An 11,884-nucleotide genomic window follows, 5' to 3' on the forward strand; every position below is an offset into this window, starting at 1 on the left:
TGAAGCAAAACTCGGTTTCTTTGTAACTCAGACGCTCTTTGGGAGAGGCTTTGGGTAAGATAAGGTCTGAAGACAAGAGCAGCCTCTGAGGACCGAGCTGTTCCCTGGGACATGGCAGTTACAACGACTCTTCTCAAGATTTGATCCAATTCATCTTAGCCTTCAAAGGGAGGAATGGGTGCGTTGAACATTCGTAATATTTTTAGTTCGTGTTCTTTTTCATCAAAGCTTACTTCCAGAAGGAGGGAGAAGTCAGCACACAGGCAGGTCATCTCAGTTTTTGATAGTTTCTAGAACTCTGCCTACTCAGGGACGGACATGTCATCTGTGTACTCATTGTTCATGCTACTTCAGCACCCACACATATAATTTCCATGACAGCTGGGACTTTGTCCATTTTGTTCACAACTCTACTCTATACAGAACAGTGACTGGCATGTAGGAGGTACTCAACATTTATTTTTAAACTGAGAGGTTGATTACATGGGCCCATTTTGTTGTTCCCAAAAGACACACTTCATTTTGCATGCAGATTTATTTTTGTAATTGTATCTTCCAATATACAGTAAAGGTCTTAAATCGTGAAAGAGTCAAGGGTACTATTGTGACTATCAAGATGTGAAGGGTTGAGGCCTGGGCTGGGATTTGGATCTTGTGGAATGAGAACATCCAGCTGTGGGAATCCATCTGAGGCTGTTGGCCAGCAGCCCAGAGCCACAATTTCAAAATAAAGAAGGAACAAAAGAAATACCCTCATATCTTTGTATAACCATTTGCTGTTACCAGTCAGATTAGAATTAGTGCTCAAAGGTAAAGATAAGTGAATCTAAACAAAATTGACAGTGTTTTAGCCAGACTAAAAAAAACAAGAGAGAAGATCCAAATAAGTAAAATCAGAAGTGAAAAAGGAGACATTACAACTGATACTGCAGAAATTCAAAGGATCATTAGTGGCTACTATGAGCAACTATATGCCTACAAATTGGAAAATCTAAAAGAAATGGACAAATTCCTAGACAATACAACCTACCAATATTGAACCAGAAAGAAATAAAAAAACCTGAACTGACTAACAAGTAATGCGATCAAAGCTGTAACGAACTCTCCCAGTAAAGAAAAGCCCGGGACTCAGTGGCTTCACTGCTGAATTCTACCAAACATTTAAAGAAGAACTGATACCAGCCAGGTGTGGTGGTTCATGCCTGTAATCCCAGCACTTTGGAAGGCAGAGGAAGGTGGATCACTTAAGGTCAGGAGTTCAAGACCAGCCTGGCCAACATGGTGAAATTTCAGCTCTACCAAAAAAATATAAAAATTAGCCAGGTGTGGTGGCAAAATACTGCAGTCCCACTACTGGGGAGCTGGAGGTGGGAGAATTGCTTGAACCCAGAAGGTGGAGGCGGAGGTTACAGTGAGCCAAGATCATGGCACTGCACACCAGCCTAATTGACAGAGTGAGACCCTGTCTCAAAAAAAAAAGAAAGAAAAGAAAAGAAAAAAGAACTAATACTAATCCTATTCAAACTTTTCCAAAAAATAGAAGAGAAAGGAATACTTCCAAACTTGTTCTATGAGGCCAGTATTACCCTGATACTAAAACCAGAAAAAGACATATCCAAAAAAGAAAATTATGGGCCAATATCTCTGATGAATATCGATGTAAAAAATCCTCAAGAAAATACTAGCAAACCAACTTAAAAAATACATTAGAAAGATAATTCATCATGGCCAAATGGGGTTTATCCTTGGGATGCAAGGTTGGTTCAACATATGCAAATCAATCAATGTGATACATCATATCAAGAGAATAAAGGATAAAAACCATACGATCACTCCACTGATGCTGAAAAAGCATTTGATAAAATTTAGCATCCCTTCGTGATAAAAACCCTCAAAAAACTGAGTATAGAAGGAACATACCTCAACATAATAAATGCCATATATGACAAACCCACTGCTAATGTCATACTGAATGGGGAAAAACTGAAAGTCTTTAAGATCAAGAACATGATAAGGGTGCCTACTTTCACTGCTGCTATTCGACATAGTACTGGAAGTCCTAGCTAGAGCAATCGGACGAGAGAAATAAATAAAGGACATCCAAATTGGAATGTAAGGTGCCAAATTATCCTTCTTTGTGGATGATATGATCTTACATTTGGAAAAACCTAAAGACTCCACAAAAAACTATTAGAACTGATAAATTCAGTAAAGTTGCAGGATATAAAATCAACATACAAAAATCAGTAGCATGCCTATATTCCAACAGTGAACAATCTGAAAAAGAAATTTAAAAAGTAATCCCATTACAATAGCCACACATAAAACTAAATACCTAGGAATTAACCAAACAAGTGAAAGATCTCTGTAATGAAAACCATGAAGCATTGATGAAAGAAATTGAAGAATGCCCCAAAAATGGAAAGATATTCCATGTTCATGGATTGGAAGAATCAATATCATTAAAATGTCCATGCTACCAAAAGCAATCTATAGATTCAATGCAATCCCTATTGAAATACCAACGACATTCTTCACTGAAATCGAAAAAAAAAACATCCTAAAGTTTATATGGAACCACAAAATACCCAGAATGCCAAAGCTGTTCTGAGATAAAGAACAAAACTGGAGGAATCACATTACCTGACTTCATATTATACTACAGAGCTATAGTAACCAAAACAACATGGTACTGGCGTAAAAACAGACACACAGATCAATCGAATAGAATAGAGAGCCCAGAAACAAATCCACACACCTACATTGAACTCATTTTTGACAAAGGCCCCAAGAACATACGCTGGGGAAAAGACACTCTTTTCAGTGAATGATGCTGGGAAAGCTGGATATCCATAGGCAGAAGACTGAAACTAGACCCATTTCTCCTGCCATATACAAAAATCAAATCAAAATGGATTAAAGACTTAAATCTAAGACCTGAAACTATGAAACTACTATAAGAAAACATTGGGGAAAATCTCCAGGACATTGGTCTGGGCAAAAATTTCTTGAGCAATACCCCACAAGCACAGACAACCAAAGCAAAAATGGACAAATATGATCACGTCAAGTTAAAAACCTTCTGCACAGCAAATGAAACAATCAACAAAGTGAAAAGACAACCCACAGAATGGGAGAAAATATTTGCAAACTACCCATCTGACAAGGGATTAATAACCAGAATATGTAAGAAGCTCAAACAACTCTGGAGAAAAAAAAATCTAATAATCTGATCAAAAATGGGCAAAAGATGTGAATAGACATTTCTCAAAAAAAAGACATGCAAATGGCAAACAGGCACATGAAAATGTGCTCAACATCATTGATCATCAGAGAAATGCAAATTAAAACTACAATGGGATGTTATCTCACCCCAGTTAAAATGGCTTTTATACAAAAGACAGACAATAACAAATACTGGCGAGGATGTGGAGAAAAGGGAACCCCTGTATACTGTTGGTGGGAATGTAAATTAGTACAATCACTATGGAGAACAGTTTGAAGCTTCCTCAAAAAACTAAAAATAGAGCTACCATATGATTCATCAATCCCACTGCTAGGTACATACCCCAAAGAAAGGAAATCAGTATATTAAAGAGATATCTGCACTGTCATGTTTGTTGTTGCACTGTTCACAGTAACCAAGATTTGGAAGCAACCTAAGTGTCCATCAACAGATGACTGGATAAAGAAAATGTGGTACATATACACAAAGGAGTACTATTCAGCCATAAAAAAGAATGAGATCCAGTCATTTGCAACAACATGGATGGAAATGGAGATCATTATGTTAAATGAAATAAACGAAGCACAGAAAAACAAACATCACATGTTCTCACTTATTTGTGAGACCTAAAAATAAAAAAAAAATTAAACTCATGGAGATAGAAAGTAGAAGGATAATTACCAGAGGCTAGGAAGGATAGTGAGGGTGTGAAGGGTAGGTAGGGATGGTTAATGGGTACAAAAAATAGTTTAAAAGAATGAATAAGACCTAGTATTTGATAGCACAACAGGGTGACTAGAGTCAATAATAATTTAATTGTACATTTAAAAATAACTGAAAGAGCATAAATGGACTGTTTGGAACACAAAGGATAAGTGCTTGTGGGGATGGATACCCCATTCTCCATGATGTGATCGTAACTCACTGCATGCCTGTATCAAAACATCTCCTGACCTTGTAAATACATATATGGGGTGACACCTATAATGTACCCACAAAAATTAAAAAATAAAAATAAGGGGAGGGTAGGGTGGCCATCGTGATGGTCAAGCAGTGACAGGCTGGGGCCAGGATGACAGTTGGCAGTTGGAATGAGGGAACTGTGAGGAATCTGAGAAGGTTGGAAGTCAGCCCTGACCGGAGGGGGTGGGATGTGAGAGACGGACGTCAGGTGGCATGAGGCAAGGGAAGAATTTCAGAGGCAGGAAGAAAGTACACATAATAGCACCCTGAGCAGAAACAGAAATGAGAAGGGAATATGATCTGAGAGAGAGTTTCATCTGCCTTTACAATGCCCGAGGCAGAGATTGGCACACAAGGACAGAGTCTTGTCTTCTGGTAGCTTGTCTAATACAGGACACAGGCAAGCTCACAAGAAACTGCCTCGTAGGGCTGAGTGACATTCACTGATAGAGCTGCAGAATCACATTCCTCAAAGACAGAGGAAGGAGCTTGATGTAAGTTTGGGTTCTCTGGTCCTGAGATGAAGGCAGGGCGTCAGGAGGAGGTGGCCAGCCAGTCTGGGGAGTTTAGGGGAAACTGAGAAGGGCGAAGTGAGTCGGGCACTGAGATTTATGAAATAAACACACCAGGTTGTGTGAATAAATGATCAGGGAAAGAGAGAGTTGCTTGAGGAGGAAAGAGAAGCCAAAGAACCTGGATCACTCAGAGAACTGGAGACAGCATGGGAGCTTGAGCCAAACTGCCGGGATTTGTTCTGTCCCTTGTTGCTTGTGTGTTCCTGGGTCATTATCACCTTCCTTGTGCCTTAATACCTCCATCTGTTAAGTGGGTACTATTATAGTATCTATAACAAAAGCTACATAAATTGATAAAGTAAAATGGCGGGATGTTGCTTGGTTCATAGTAAGGGTTCCATCGACGTTAGCCAGCCTCAGTGCATTAAGAGGGACAAAAGAGAGGCTGTAAGCCACACTGAGCTAGTGCAGCGTCACTGAAGTTCTAGTAGGGAGAGGGCTTTAAGAAGCAGAATGGGGTCAGGGTGACCATAGGGAACACATAGTGTGCACATGAATGCATTATTTCATTAATTCTATGCAACTCTGTGCAAGGAACTACTATCTGCCCAAGTTTACGGATGAGGAAACCGAGGCTCATAAACAGAAAGTGACCGGCACCAGGTGGCTTAGCCAGACACATGTGCAGCTGGAATTTGAATCTACAACTGTACAGTCCTACAACCCATGCACCCACGCTGCCCTTTAGGAGCCACCCAGCAGCATGAAGGGAAGGAACAGGCTGGCCCTGGCAGTGTGGGGCTGCAGCCAGGTGTGCAGATCAAGTGGGCAAAGAAGAAACAATGTGGCAGATGTAGGTCACTCATCTTGAGACCTCTGGTCAAGAATGAGGGGCCGGGCATGGTGGCTCAAGCCTGTAATCCCAGCACTTTGGGAAGCTGAGGTGGGTGGATTACCTGAGGTCGGGAGTTCAAGACCAGCCTGACCAACATGGAGAAGAACCCATCTCTACTAAAAATACAAAATTAGCCGGGTGTGGTGGTTCATGCCTGTAATCCCAGCTCCTGGGGAGGCTGAGGCAGGAGAATCACTTGAACCTGAGAGACAGAGGTTGCGGTGAGCCAAGATCACGCCATTGCACTCCAGCCTGGGCAACAAGAGCCAGACTCCGTCTCAAAAAAAAAAAAAAAAAAAAAGTAAGGAATAAGGCAACAACTTGGGGGCATGAAAGGGTCACCTAGGAGTTTTTTCAGAGGGGCATGCAGGACATGTTTTCAAGCAGGGTGGAAATGGAGAAGGAGAAGAGGCTGGGGGTGTAACTGCTGGAAAAAGGGCCTCGGGGGAGTGAGAAGTGCTGAAATTGGGCCACACATCAGAAGGAAATTTGTTTTGGACAAAAGGAAGAGAATGGCTACAATGGGAGGGAGTTCATTACTGTATCAAAGTAACTAAAGGGTGACCACATGCCCCTGCTCACTCTGTGGGAAGAAAAGCCGAACCCCACCTTGGCACAGGTGTCTGGTGAGCTGGGAGGGCACACTCGATTGGAAACCAGAACATTTGTGCAAGGGCTGGGGGTGTCTTAGAGAAAGCAAGTTGGGTCCCTGCTGGGGATCAGACCAGCCTGAGCTCCAGCCATCCACACACCCACCCAGGCACTCCACAAATTGTTGGGACTAACCAGAGAGTGAAAATTACACAAAACAAGAGATGCTGTCTTCGCCGATGTGGCTCACAGGCTGTGGGAGAGACTGGCAGGTGAACTGGCAGTTAAGGCGGGAATGATGCTGTAACTGGTGATGTGAATGACGCTGTGGAAGTCCTGAGGAGGAGTCCCAGTGCAAAAGTGAGATCTAAGTTCAGGGCTGCAGGAAGGGGCAGAGGGAGGAGCGGAGGTGAGAGTGTTAGGCAGGGCAATTGGCTTCTGCAAGCGACTGGAGGAGCAGGGCACAATACCTTCCAGGAGCTGAAGGGTGTTCTCAGCCCCTGGAGCACAGACTGCGGGTGTGGAGAGGTGGCAGCTTGCACTTTATCCTTATGTGGCTGAAGGGCCATCGATGTCTTTTGAGCTGGGAGAGGCCTGATGGGATTTGGAGAGCTGCCTGTTTCCTCTGCCCTGCAGGATGGGATTGAGCGTGCCCCTGGCTGAGGAAGGAGGGCGCAAGGACGCTGCGGCCAACAGGCCAGGTGAGAGGGGACCTCGGCAGCAATCACAGAGTGGGATGGCAGGCTCACGAAATAATCCAGAGAAGGGCTTGGGGGTCTTGGCAATGGTGAAGATGATGGTGTACACCAGCGAGAGGGTCATGCTGGGGAAAGTATGATGGGGTGCTTTTATGTGAGGAAAGGGGAGAAACCTGGTTTTGAACTCAGGTTTTGATGTGCGTGCAAGATGTCTGTGCAGTCACATCCAGCAGGCAACCAGCCTGTGGGATGGTGGTCTGGAAGAGATGTGGGAAGGAGTCAATGACTTGGGAGGTGTCAGCACAAATTGAAGTCCCAACTCCGGGTGCTGCGTGGGTTAGTCTGTCTCATCGCCCCAGGAACAGGAAGACTGCTCTGCTGGGTGAAATGAAAAGGTTGAGGTTTGGTTTTGATTTTTAAGGTGGACAAGACTTGAGCTTATTACTTGAGCTTGAGATGCTGATGGAATTGTCTGGAGCTTATTGAGACACTGTGGGAAGGCACCCACAGAGAGGGGTGCAACCCCGAAAGAGGGAGGGGATAGTTAGTGGACACACATCTCTGAGAAGTCCGGATTCACGTGCAATGATCCACCTTGGGCAGGGGAAGGGGGAAAGGGGCAGGGGTGGAGGTCTGAGGCAATAAATAGCTGCTGTACAGGTGAAAAGAGCCAGGGGGACCTTGGAGAGAGCACCAGAAGGTGCAGGGGGTGGGCTTGGAGCCTGTCACTCCACAGGGGCACAGGAGGGTCATTTTTGATGGTTTTTGTCCACAGGACTCTGCATCTTAGGTGCAGGAAAGGAGGTGACAGGAAGCTGAGGCTTGGCTGGCCACATGCAAAGGCATGACTCCCGCCCTGCAATTCAAAGGCACACACAGACAGAGAAGTGGGCCTGGAGGACGGTGGGGCAGCCCTGCAGGCGTCTCTGCACAGAGCCTAAGGGGTTTGGGCAGACCTTTCTGAACCTGTTGATGGAAGTCTGAGGAGGTGCCTGGGAGGAACTCCATCCCCACTTCGTCCTGAGGGACCATAAGGCCAGGCTCTGATCGCTGGCCTTTTGACTAGAAGAGCAGAAAAGTACCTGGGGGGTCCATTGAAGCAGCAGCCAAGCTGAGCAAGAGCAGATGTGTTTGTGAGAACATCTGAGATGCCCATGAGGGCCTCCCAGGGAGGCGGTAGCTCCAGGTGGCTTTGCAGGAGGAGAGGAGCCAGGGAAAGTGGAGTGACCACAGGAGCTCGGACCCCAGCTCAGTGCTGCCTGGGGATGCTCCGGTCAACATTCGTGCACACGAACCGCCTGTAATGCCACACTCACACCCCCAAGCCATACCCACCGTTTCCAGGGCACCTTACAGACTAGATGCACTTGCCCCCAAACTTCATCCTTTATGCTCATAACGACCCCATGGAAGGGGGTGCTTTGATGCCTCGTAAATGAGGAAAGAGAGTTGGAGAACTTAGGGAATTTTTCTGACATCACACAACTCACAGGTCGGGAATCCAACCTGAATTTATCCTCACATCTTTTCATATTGCATGCTGTTTAAGTTCCATGGCCCTTTGTTATAATCAATCTTTGCCATACACTCACAGCTCCCTTCTTTGGGCTTACTCAGTAAATGGCAAGCCCAGCCAAGATCAACTTTTTGCCTGCTACTCCCACCTTCAGAAGCATGGCTGACCATGGCTGAAAAACAAAAACAAAAACAAAAACAAAAAAAAACCCTCCACTTTGATGGCCAAATTCATGGCCTTTAACCTCAAGTCAGTCCAGTGAGGCTCTGGTGCTGTCTGGCCCATTCACTCTCCCACTACTGCAGATAACTATTTCATACCTTCTTCTCTGCTTCACACTCCTGGAAGGATCCAGGACCCCAGCGTGCAGCAAAGTTACGGTGGGAAAGCCCCGGCTCTGATCATCAGAGAAGGTGCCTGAGGTCTGGATATCGGTACCAACCACTTCTGCCCAGTTCCCAGGGATCAGTTAAATATGCAAATTCCCTAGGGTTTGACAATGAATGACTCCCCTGATACTAATTCACATATTTAACGTGCTCTTTGGGAGTGATGGCATTTTGAAGAAGGGTTCATTAGTGCCTTGTTATTCTGAGTGGGCAGTTAGGGGACCCACAATGACTGTGCTCTATGTTGCTCTTCCCTGTCCTGTTTCTCTGTCTACATCAGAAAGAAGATACGCAACTAACATAAGGCTAGGAATGTGTCACCTGGCTGCTTTTCAACTGGGAGGGGTGAGGGGACTTTGGGTGAAACTTGGGGAGATTCACTGCAGCTCCCACTTCTCCTGGGATGCACCAGGCCAGCAGAGCTGCCATCTGTTTTACTCTGGTTCCATGCACCACCTCTACACAATGAGCACCAAGCAGAGATGTCATTTGAGTGAAAGAGTGATGTCAGTTGACAAACGGTAATTCCTTTAAACTTCACTGCTCCTGTCGAGGGCCACAGAGCAGAGAGGTCAACAGGGCTCCAGTCTCTCCCTACCTCATGACTGTGGTCCTGTGGTTTGCAGGCTTCTTTGTGAACCAGTAATTCTTTAGGGAGCTTAAAAATATTAGAAAATTTTTATTTAAAAGCATTAGATTTTTGTAACATTCTAGCTCCGTAACTATCTAAATGGCTCCTAGAAACAAGCAGACATTTCTTTCTTAGGCTCTAAGTTGAGGTGACCTTCCTTGGTGGTGAATACTGTTTGTTAAAACCACAAATCTCAGAGTTGACTCTGGCAGGCTGAGTGTCCATGCAGACACCAGGGAATGCAGATGGTACATATCTGCGTCCAGGTAAGACCCAAGTAAGAGTCCCTTAAGGGTGAGACACAACAGGAATCAAAGTTGAAGAAGTGACAGATGTCTATAAAGTCCCCTTGGTGGAAGAGCTGGTCCCAATGGATGAGACTGGACCTGGCATCCTTTTGACAGGGAGACCAGGCTGGGTATTCTGCTCGAGTCAGCCTGTTGGATGCCCTGGCTACGCATACACTTGATAGCTCTGGGAAAACCCAAGTCCACAGGCTGAGCCACAGGAAGATTCTAGTCCAGGAACTGCTGGACCGGGGTGTGGGACAGGGGCAGGTAGAAGCAGAGATTCAGGGCATAGGAGAACTACGTCCTGAGTGCTTTTAAGAGCTAGGAAGCAGTGCTCGCATCAAAGCTGACTTCTCTTCAGAGCCACTGTTGAAGACCCAGAGGAGCAGAGCAAGAACCGCGTCTGAGCACCAAGACTTCTCTCTGGTCTCAGGCCCCAGGCAGCGTGGCCTTCTGTCCCGTCCCTATGCCTGCCAGGCCAATTCCCTCCTCTTAGTTCTGGTCATGAGGGGCCCTTGCACTTCCAGGCCCCCCATCACCCTCATCATTCCACTTACGGAAATCTCTCTCATGAACTTCCCAAGCCCCCACCTGCTTGCTAGACCCCTCAATATCAGGCTGCTTTCTGGGAGCCCATTGCTTTCTCAAAGCCCCACACCTCTGAGAGTTGCAGACCTGGGAAGTGAAGCAGAAGCTTCTCAGGGTACCATGAGCACTGTGCAGGGACAAAGACTGCAGCCCCACCCTGCGGGGTTCTGGCTTGGCCCGGCCCTGCAAAGTCTCAGGTCATGTGGCCTGGAGTTTCTGTAACAATGGTACCAAGTCTAAGGTTCTAAGCAGACACTGCTGCCTCTTCATGCTGCTCAAATAAAACAGTGATGGGGAAAAGGAATGTGAGATCAAGAGTTCCAAGGTGAATGGGGCGTCAGGGAGTGGGAAGGAGTGGGTGGCAGACCTACGGACCATTTTTCCTCTCCACTCTCTAAAATGACTTTCACACCTTTTTATCTCTTCTCATACCTCCAACAGCCCTGACTCTCCTTACTCTCAGCCACTACATTGCTTCCTGTTTAACTGAGAAAACATGTAAACTACCCCAGATTTTATTAATAGCCATTCTTCCTCTTAAGCACTGGACCCCACCCTACTTCCTACTCAAGGACATCCCTCCTGCAATTGACCTCTATCCACCTACATCATTAGTTTTTCCCTCTCTGTGGGATCATTTTTGAGCAAATCATCCTGGGATGGTGAACTTTTAAAAGTCAGCTCGACAGAGGTATAATTTGTGTATAAAATGCACCCATTTAAGATGTGAAGTTAGATGAGTTTGACAAATGTATACACCTGTGGAGTCACCACCACAGCCATCACATTATATAAATTCCCATCACCCTCCAAAGGTTTCCCATGGCTGAGCTGTATTCCCTTGTATGGATACAGCACAGTTTGTTTATTCATTTGCCTATTGGTGTACAATTGTGTGGTTTCTACTTTTTGGCTATTATGAATAAAAAGTGCAGTGAACATTCATCGATGAGTCTTTGTGTGGACATATGTTACCATTTCTCTTGAGTAAATACAAGTGGAATAACTGAGCTATGTGACATGTTTAATTTTATGAGAAACTTCCAAACTTCTTCAAAGTAGTGGTACCACTTTACATTTCAATGGCAGTCTATGAGAATTCCAGATACCATCCCCCTTGGTATTGTCAGGTTTTTCCCCCTAACGTTAGCCATTCTATTTTGTGTTTGTGTGTGGAGGTATGTTCATTTTGGTTTTAATTTGCATTTCTCTGGTGACTGATGTTGAACCTCTTGTGTTTATTGGCTATCCATATATCTTGTTTTGTGAAGTATATGCATATCTTTTGCTTATTGTATTATTATAGTTTTCTACCTATCACCACACATTTGTCAGCCTAAACCAAAAACTAAAGTCCACTTATTGTCTCTCAGTTTCCATGGGCAAGCCGTGGCTCAGCTGGCTCTTCTGCTCCAAGTCTCACAAGGCTGCAATCAAGGTGTCAGCCTGGGCTACAGTGTGATCTGAGACTTAGGTCTTCTTCCAAGCACAGGTGGTTGTTGGCAGAATTCATTTCTCTGCCGCTATAGAACTCATGGTGGCTTGTTTCCAGGCCAACAGGAGAGCTTCTCTTCTGCTTCAA

At 45.1% G+C, this 11,884-nt stretch overlaps 1 long non-coding RNA gene across 1 annotated transcript; it reads left to right on the plus strand.

Annotated features, from left to right (window-relative positions):
• The first annotated feature begins 4,322 nt into the window (after positions 1–4,322).
• LOC129048643 (uncharacterized) lies at positions 4,323–11,665 on the plus strand. Its single transcript, XR_008511157.2, has 3 exons — positions 4,323–4,683; positions 6,827–6,891; positions 7,664–11,665. It is a non-coding gene; the product is annotated as an uncharacterized LOC129048643 (long non-coding RNA).
• The last annotated feature ends 219 nt before the right edge of the window (positions 11,666–11,884 follow it).

This window comes from Pongo abelii, chromosome 9, assembly GCF_028885655.2.
Source record: "Pongo abelii isolate AG06213 chromosome 9, NHGRI_mPonAbe1-v2.0_pri, whole genome shotgun sequence".
In the NCBI taxonomy this organism is placed as follows: Eukaryota; Metazoa; Chordata; class Mammalia; order Primates; family Hominidae; genus Pongo; species Pongo abelii.